The 9,550-nt window shown below is 41.8% G+C and overlaps 1 non-coding gene across 1 annotated transcript; it reads left to right on the forward strand.

The window, feature by feature from the left end:
* The first annotated feature begins 3,224 nt into the window (after positions 1-3,224).
* On the forward strand, positions 3,225-3,299 carry Trnat-ugu. The gene has a single exon. It is a non-coding gene; the product is annotated as a tRNA-Thr (tRNA).
* Positions 3,300-9,550: the final 6,251 nt, after the last annotated feature.

Raw genomic sequence — 9,550 nt, forward strand, 5'->3', positions numbered from 1 at the left:
TCTGTTGTCAGAATAGCCGAGAGCGAGTTCACACACACACACACCGTCCACAAACATCCCAGCGCTTCTCTCCCCTCACAATCTAAAACGATCATCATACTATGTAAAACAAAAAAATAAGAGCCCAGTCAACCTCTCCGAAATTGTTAAGTGCCCCCAGAAATAGTTAACGCTCGCTTTCGTGTTTTCTCAGCTTATTTGTAAATTCAAATTCTTACCCTAACAGAACTTGTTCACGAAAATAATATTGAATGCGCTCCTAACCTCCTACCTTTCCAGCTCTCAACATACGCAAATGTTCTCAACCCTCCTATATCCCAGAACACCCGATTAATCATTCCTATTCCTTCTTATCGAATTTACAGGCCTAGTTTCCTAAGGACCCGTTATCGAAGTACCATCCTGATTTTCTTTCTGAGGCTTTCTGTGCTTACTTTTACGGAGATCGCTAAATTACCTCCACAACCCCCTCAATTTACACACACACACACACACACACACACACACACACACACACACACACACACACACACCGTCATCCTCTCTACTCATCACATAACATAAGCAATAGTAACTTTACAATCCATTATATACAAACCCTACACAATGTAAGCCACAGTAACTTTACAATACTGACTAAATGCCCCAATGCTCTCCATTCCTAAGGAAGCGCTGTGAACCTGCTCTTTCTTTCTACACACGTGACACTAAGTGGTAATCAGGGCTTCTACATCAACGGACAAAAGTCCCTCTCATAATTGTTCCACAATTCCGGCGATCGCTTCCCCTCAACACAAATGCGTTACTTTCCCTTCTTCTCGCTTTTTTTTATACAAACGTCTCCAGACTCATAGACTACAAGAACACACCAAAATTTTTCGAAGTACAGCATCCTGAAAACCACTGAGTAACTAGAAACAGACCAAAAAATGATATTCGCACTCTCGAATACCGAAGTCGTTGATGTCATTATACTTACATTTAAATGTTACGATCGCGGTCTCAATTGATTGGCATTCGACAATGAGCTAAGTATCGGAAATACACTCTCTTGACCCCTGTTTCTCTGGAAATATCTCTACCGTCCTTACCACTTCCTCTCTACCCATCACAAATTTGTCACATAACTAACCATCCACCGTAGATTTGGTTGTCACCCTAAATAGTACCGAACTTTGAACCGGAATAGAACGATTTTCGTAGTACTGACCAACATCATAACGTATGTGTAGGATCAATTCTGTTAAGAAACTTCCAATTAAACTTTCATATTATTGTGCTTAGGACTAATGTTCTTTCAGAGAGTTAATATTTAATACTGTTGTGTATAGGATTATTTCACTTTTTTATATTGGCGAGATGCGTTAACCATTACTCTATTTTTATGTCGTCGAGTTGAAAACTGTAAAATCTGTAATTTTTGTGCTAACATTTGCGACATCAAACTTGTCATTTCAACTTACACAGTTGTTCTCAGTTCTAGAAAACGCGCCCGCATTACATTCTTCATTAGTGATTTTTTAAATGTGAAATTTAAAACTCCAGCTTTCCTTTTGGTGTCTCCTATTGTTGGACCTGGCTGTTGGACGAGTGACTGACTAGAACACTTCGACCCGCTAAGTAATTTTATGTAGGACGAGAACTTTCACGGGTTCTTGGCAGATTCCTTCACTAAGATGTGACGTTGGAAGAACTTGTCTATACTGAAATTTAGCCTTGTGTCGTTAACTCAGAATGGGAGGAATCAACAAAAAAATTATTTTTGGAAAGGGCTTCTGATATGTGGAGCATTTTTCAGTTGTACGACCAGTGTTTCTAGAACTAATCAAATTGATACTCCAGATCACTACAGTAATTTGAAGCAGAAAAATCAGCATATTTCTTTCTCCTCCAGTGTCCTTTTTATGGAATTTATAACCTATTTTCAGTTCAGTTGACGAATTAAAGCAGGTCATAAAATTTAGGCGCTTAAAACATATAAAATAAAGGTGACTCTATGAAGTTAACTTTTTAAATGTAATTTTCAAATAGCTTATTACTTTACACTAGCTGAAATAGGTTTTGCCAACCAATTAAGGTGAGTACTTCAGAACATAATTATACTCAGTTTCTTCCGATAAATTTAAATTTTCTGTTCTTTGCTTTGCTAAGACAACCTCGTTACGAAAACTAGAACTGTCAAGTACCGTAATATGTAGGACCATTATGGCATGGGCTAAGCGAAATAGGATATTTTCTTGTTTCATTACATTGATGGTTTTGGGGAAGGAACTATAGCGTGGTGGCTGTTGATGTGAAGTAAATGCCTCCCTTAGCTCTTTGGATGTGATGACACTGACCTGTAGGATAGCGGGAGTTCTAGGTTAGGTTCGAAGGTGATAATTTGCTTGTGAGAGGGCGAAGCCACCGTTTATGAATGCCAAGTAATTTGTGGCAACACACTGACCTTTAGCGTAGTTCTTAATGTATTTTGGCATATTTGATGCACCCTTAGTCAGAAAAACAAAAACTGCAAAGTAAATTCAGAAAACCTGTACTACATTATGTACAAGTCTCCAGCCAGTATTTCGAAGCATATTGTTTATATTCGATACATAACTGTTACCGGAGAGATTAGGGCTTCAAAGTTTGTGAAAGAGCATAAATGGGAGAGCGAAGACCTCTCCCACTTTGCTGCCTTCAGAAGTGTAAGTGTCAATAGTTGAACACTGTGAATAACATAGTAATCAGTAATAGCCGAAAAGTTTAATAATCGTCGTGGCTTTCCAGATGCAGTTACCACACCGATCGCTGATATCGCTAAGTATCCATCCACATCTAAGAGAGAGAATCGTGAAGATTCGAGACATACATCGAGGACATGAGACACGTGGTTCTTAGAACGAAGTACGAACGTCGGTCCACAGTGACACTATAAAGCGTGTAAACGATAACTACTTACGATATATATACTAAGCTGGTATCTATTTTTTCGGACATGTCCGAAAGAACAGATACCATCTTAGCATATATATAGTTAAGGCTCACCGGCCACTTGACCACCTTCTTCTTCTGTGCGAATGCACAAACAGTGCCCGAACTCTTGCGGGAATCGGCAACGCGCCGCGAGTAAAGAGTATAATGGGCGGGGGCACTACGAATGTAGTGCGGGACAATACGTCGAGAATGTGGGTTTCGCGGGAGGCGTGCCAGGGATAAATCCCTGCAGTCCCGCTATCCTCTGTGCCCTCGGTGGTTCAGATGGATAGAGCGTCTGCCATGTAAGCAGGAGATCCCGGGTTCGAGTCCCGGTCGGGGCGCACATTTTCATCTGTCCCCGTTGACGTGCAACTAAGGGTGTTCATTTCATTGTACTTACGATGTACCACAGTGACACAGGGCAAGTCGGTACAGGACACTTGTAGTTCACCAACTGCGGGAAAACCGAATTGGCCTACAGAAACCATGGAAGCTACAGCGCAGGCACGGTGCGCGAGATTTTCCTACCTCTCTCGCTCTCTTCGCACAAACTACGAGGAGCATTAAATAACTCACCTTTTTTATCGGCCAGTTTCGGATAAAGAAATGAGGAATTTGTTGTGGGACATCGTAGAATATTCCCTCTTCAGTTCCTGAATTTCCGACTGAGGGCGGCTCTATACGAAGCCCCCAAAATGGTGTCTGTAGTGGAGGTGGGTTTGAAGCAGTGAGCTGAGTTTCTTTGGATGGAACACCAGAGCACCGCAGACATTCGTAGGCGTCTTTAGAACGTCTACGGAGACCTGGCAACGGACAAAAGCAAGGCGATCTGCACGATCTCGCACGTGCCGGACGGCGGCTTACAGCCGCGACTCCTGCAGTGTTGGAACGTGCGGACACTCTCAGTCGAGGTGACCGACGGCTCACAAACACACACACACACACACCTCACTGCGCAACTGGACATCTCTGTCGGGGGTGCTGACACTCTCGTCCACCAGTTGGGGTACTCGAGGAATGTCTGCCCGCTGGGCTTCTCTCGGCCTAACAGGAGCCCATAAAGACGACGGAGGACCATTTGTGCGGAATTACTTGAGGGTTACGAGGCCCAATAAAGAATGCACTCCGCGGGGAAAACTACGTGGATGGTGGGGAGACTGTTGATGCGGCAAGAGTTCGGCTGAGATGACGTTGATCAGTAGAGTGGTAGCACGCGGGTGTACAGGCACTCCCTCTGAGGCGGCGCAATGCGGTCGCATTTTACGGTTTGGAACCCTGTGTAAAACCAAAGTATTGCAGTACTCGAAGAACGCCCCTCCAATTAGCCCTATTTAAAAAATGAATTGGAATTGTTGTGGGAAATTTAATGTGGTTTAATTTTGTAGTGGGATTCGTTTTCGTTAGATGCCGCAACTTGAGAGTTACTCAAGAAAAACGTACAAAAGTGACTACCGGTCAGGATTTTTAGGAGACTGTTCGTGGCACTTTCTTCTACCACTGTACAAAAATTTGTGATTATTTCAATTCTTTCCCATATTCAACTCTTTTTATTGTCTTCACTCTTACGCCACCGGCTTAGTCGTGTGCTTACAAACTTTGAAATTTATGTTTATCTAAATTTTACTTCACAATTTTGTGAATTTTAACAGCATAAAATCGTTTTGTTTGTCTGGCCTTCTTACTACCAAATTACTATTGATGTAAGGGCTATGTTTTGATCAAATTCTAAGCTTAATTAGTTTCTGCATTTCGTTTGCAGTAAACTTTTTTTTCCCCTTTCATTAGGCTCATGAGAATTCGAATCAGCAATGTTAACGAAACAGTCGACTAAGCCGGTGGCGTAATAGCTCGGTCAATGAAGACCAAGAGAGGTCGAATGTGGGAAATAATATGTATAACCGTAATTTTTTTGTGCAGCAGTGGAAGGAGTTTCATGGAAAACATGTTAAAAATCCTTGTCGGTGAGAGGGTTGAGACATAACATCTAGGACCTTTCCACTTATTTAAAATTTGTTGCTAACAGATTCTTTCTCACATTAATTAATCATAAAGCTACCAACACGTCAACGGCAACCCTAATCATAGCCAAATATGGGCAGTGTAAGTAGCGCTATAGTTTTGGATCTATTATGATGAAATAAACCTGTACAATGTATTCCTTATATCTCAAGTAGACACTGTAATTGGTAGGAATCTTTGAAATCATACAATTTTCTTAAAATCACTAAAATACAGTTTCGATCGTTGTATATGACACATACTTTAAATATGATATTCTTTGAAACTAGAGAAAATAATAAAAAAAATGTGAATCTTACCATGAAACTGCAAGACATTATCCTGTGTGCCAGCTCATTTTCGATAGACTGTTATTATTATCATCATCATCGATATGAACATTTTTATTAAAGCTAGGAAGAAGTTATCTACGATATTTTACGAATAAGTCACTAAAATGTAAATATGTATTGCTATATTTACATATCTATTTTCATTGTGAATGAGACTGGTTTGTAACGAGAGTCATATTTTATTTTTCGATTCATACAATGTCATTTGCTGTTCAGACATCTGTAAATATTTATTGTATTTCTTGTCATTGTAGCAAAAATTGTGCGCCTAGTTTTGCTCAAATTTCCGAGGTGGCCTCTGTGTCGACCTGTCTTCAGATTATGAAATCGATTCTTAAAGGCACATACTGTGCCAACTTAGTACAGTTGTACCATGGCTTGTCTTATCGCTGGATTGAATTCAGGACAGAAATTAACAATGTTGCAACTCAAAATAATGCATGGAACGATTAATGTGGGCATTATTAGCCACCTGGCCCGTCTTTGTTATACCAGGACTTCAAGTATCTGATGCCCATTTCAGGGTGCAGATGGGTCTGAAGGTCACTAGGTCACTTTTGTACGTTTCTCTGGAATAGCTCGAAAGCCGCTGCCTGCAGCGAAAACGTATTCCAGTACAAAATTAAACTGCTTTAAGTTTCCCTCAATGAAGGTCCAGTTAATTTTTTTCTTTAAGGCTAATAGTTGGCGCGCAGAGCGAGAGAATACTGTAATCCTTGAGCAGTGCCCTTGCGCTGTAGCTTGGAACAATTTGAGATTGTTTCCCGACTTGACGGACCACAAATCCCGTATCTGAAATTGTTCGTCTCGACTTCCTCTACACCGCTGCTTCATGCTGAACACAACTATCGTTTATATCGCGTATAGAGAGATGAAGGCTCTCGAAACGAATTGTGGCCAAATACAGGGCGTTTCACAGTATTTTGACGATATCAAATTTGAATAGCGCGCGCTAAAAATAAGACACAGCGACGGTGGCTCGTCTGTTAGTAGCGCGGAGTGTCAATTTTCATTCCGTATATAGATCAGTAACCACGTCGCATTGGTCGAGGCAACACCGTGCGTTCGCAGCGGAGTGCTATTTCCGCTACGGCAGATCTGTCGTGCGCGTGCGACGTGCCTTTCAAAAGAGTTTCAGTATTCAGTCGCGATATCCAATTCCTGCTCACGGAACAATATTCTAATTGTGATTCTTGAGTTTCTCCCGGCGTATTTGATAATCAAAATATCCACGGGTGTGCTGCCGGTCTATAGTGCCCGTTGGACACTATAGACTGGCAGCACAACCGTGGATATTTTGATAAATATTTTAATTGGGTAAGAAACGTCCGTACAATTGCCAGTGCATCAAATCGAAAGTCAACCGGTCCTCGGAAAAGAATCCGAACTCCTGGGGACATCCAACATTTTGTTACAGTCAAGTGCCAGTTGTTAGTTACGAAAACTTGGTTCCGACAAGAAGGCGCGGCGTGCGGCACATGCAACAAACCCTTGCCCAGTTCTACGCGAAGAGTTTGATAATGCCATAATTTCCAAACGCGCTTGCTTCGAATAGCACCTCGCTCATCTGATTTAACCGTACCAGATTATTATCTCGGGGTTATTCAAAGACGAGAGTTTACTCCGACCGCACGAGAAGTTTGCAACAGTTAAAAGGTCGAATTCACGATGAAATTCCCAGAATTCCTTCAGCAGCTAGGAAAAGTGTGTTCAAAAAGTGGGTGAAACGCGCCGCAAATTATAGTTAATTGTTCAAACGGCTCTAAGCACTATGGGATTTGACATCTGAGGTCATCAGTCCCCTAGACTTAGAACTACTTAAACCTAACTAACCTAAGGACATCACACACATCCATGCCCGAGGCAGGATTCGAACCTGCGACCGTTACAGCAGCGCGGTTCCGGACTGAAGTGCCTAGAACCGCTCGGCCACAGCGGCCGGCGGTCGTCAGTTGTCCGATGTACCATTTCGTAAGCAAACTTTACAAATCGTCAAAGCATTGTGGAAAACCCTGTAGTAATAAACCTCCTACCCTCCGCCTCCCCTCCCCCCTCCATTAGAATACAGGATTTATTTGACTCCCTAATTGTTTCTTTACGACGTAAAGGTAAAATAACGCTGTACCACAAGAGTTAATTTACAGTTACTTATTTATGAGTTGCACTCGATAACTTCTATTCGATAATTCGTTATTTTATGCCTTTAGTTACAGATGTCAACTGGTGAGTTTAATATTAATGGAGACGAGGAGCAACGAAAGCTTTGTTGGCTAAACTAGTACAGGAAGATCACATAGGTGGGAATCATCTGAAATGGCCCTTGCAGTCAGCAAGGTGAGGTAGAATTTTTTTTGAATGAAGTAATTCCACTTTAGTATGTCAAAGCATTACTTATTGTGACTGCAGTTTCGACACTTGGTCACTTTTAAGCATCCTGAAAGCCGTCAGTCACCAAATAAAATAGACGCAATCACAAAACAGACAAACTTTGGAAAATGAAAATTCCAAGGCTACTTACGTGGGACGTTGTAAACCACTTAATAAAATAAAGCTACGACATGCTGGAACATAGTTGTCATCAGTGTAAAAGCAAACTAACACATGTTCCATTCACCGTGCAAGCCCACGTTAGAACGCTGGTGAAATAATACCTGATATGATAAAGACTTAAGTCAATATCTCGTGTAGCAGGCATGGTAGACGTCTGACAATAGCAGCAAAGATGCAAACATACAAAGCTCATGAGCCATACAGCGCAAAGACGCTAGGGTCTAATATACAAGGCCGATACGTTTGTAAAAAGTGTGTGCGGAGAAATGAAGGAAGTGACAGAAATATGTGCCAAATGATACCGAGTGTGTAAATTAAAAGTAGCTAAAAATATGAAGTGGCTATCAGGTCAAAGCAATACCCACTAGGGTGTAAAATCTCAAGTATAGACGAAAGCAGCGGATCACAGACGCAAGCAATCAGAGTGTGCTGAAATGCAAGTAACACACAAATGTAGGAAAAAAGGATGTTAAGTAGTAATAAGCGTAGCATGGTCAAGAATATTTGGCAGAATTAACTTGCGCCATAGGGTAGTGGGGTTTCGGGTCAGGAGTTCACTACACTCAGCTGGCGGCTACACGGGTAGCGGAGGCTGTGTGGCGTGGACTGGGCAGTTTTTTAGGTTAGAAGGCCTTGGGAAAGTACGGGGTGGGTTGCAAGCTCAAAGGGTGCATGGCAAATACAGGACGTGCTTCGATCAAGGAACAGTCGGAATTGTAGTTGTAAATTGTAGTTCTGCAGGGAAAGCCCCTGAGCTTCAAGCGCTAATAGAAAGCACAGAAGCTGAAATCGTTATAGGTACAGAAAGTGGCTAAAGCCGGAAATAAGTTCTGCAGAAATTTTTACGAAGTCTCAGACGTTGTTCAGGAAAGATAGATTAGGCAGAATTGGTGGTGGAGTGTTTGTGTCTGTCAGTAGTGGTTTATCTTGTAGTGAAGTCGAAGTAGATACTCCGTGCAAATTGGTATGGGTGGAGGTTATACTTAACAGCCGAACTAAGTTAATAATTGGCTCCTTCTGCCGACCCCCAGGCTCCGATGATATAATTGCTGAACAGTTCAGAGAAAATTTGAGTCTCGTAACAAACAAATACCCAAGTCATACGGTTATAGTTGGTGGGGACTTCAACCTTCCCACGATATGTTGGCAAAAATACTTGTTCAAAATCGGTGGTAGGCAGAAAACATCTTTCGAGATTGTCCTAAATGCTTTCTCCGAAAATTATTTCGAGCAGTTAGTCCACGAACCCACGCGATTTGTAAGTGGTTGCGAAAACACACTTGACCTCTTAGCCACAAACAATCCAGAGCTAATAGAGAGCAACATGACTGATACAGGGATTAGTGACCACAAGGTCGTTGTAGCTAGGCTCAATACCGTTTCTTCCAGATCCACCAGAAACAAAGGCAAAATAATTTTATTTAAAAAAGCGGATAAAGTGTCACTAGAAGCCTTCCTAAGAGACAATCTCCATTCCTTCCGAACTGACTATGCAAATGTAGACGAGATGTGGCTCAAATTCAAAGATATAGAAGCAACAGCAATTAAGAGATTCATACCTCATAAATTGGCAAGAGATGGAACTCATCCCCCATGGTACACAAAACAGGTCCGAACGCTGTTGCAGAGGAAACGGAAAAAGCATGCGAAGTTCAGAAGAACGCAAAGTCCCGAAGATTGGCTAAAATTTA

This window comes from Schistocerca americana, chromosome 7 (assembly GCF_021461395.2).
Source record: "Schistocerca americana isolate TAMUIC-IGC-003095 chromosome 7, iqSchAmer2.1, whole genome shotgun sequence".
Classification (NCBI taxonomy): domain Eukaryota; kingdom Metazoa; phylum Arthropoda; class Insecta; order Orthoptera; family Acrididae; genus Schistocerca; species Schistocerca americana.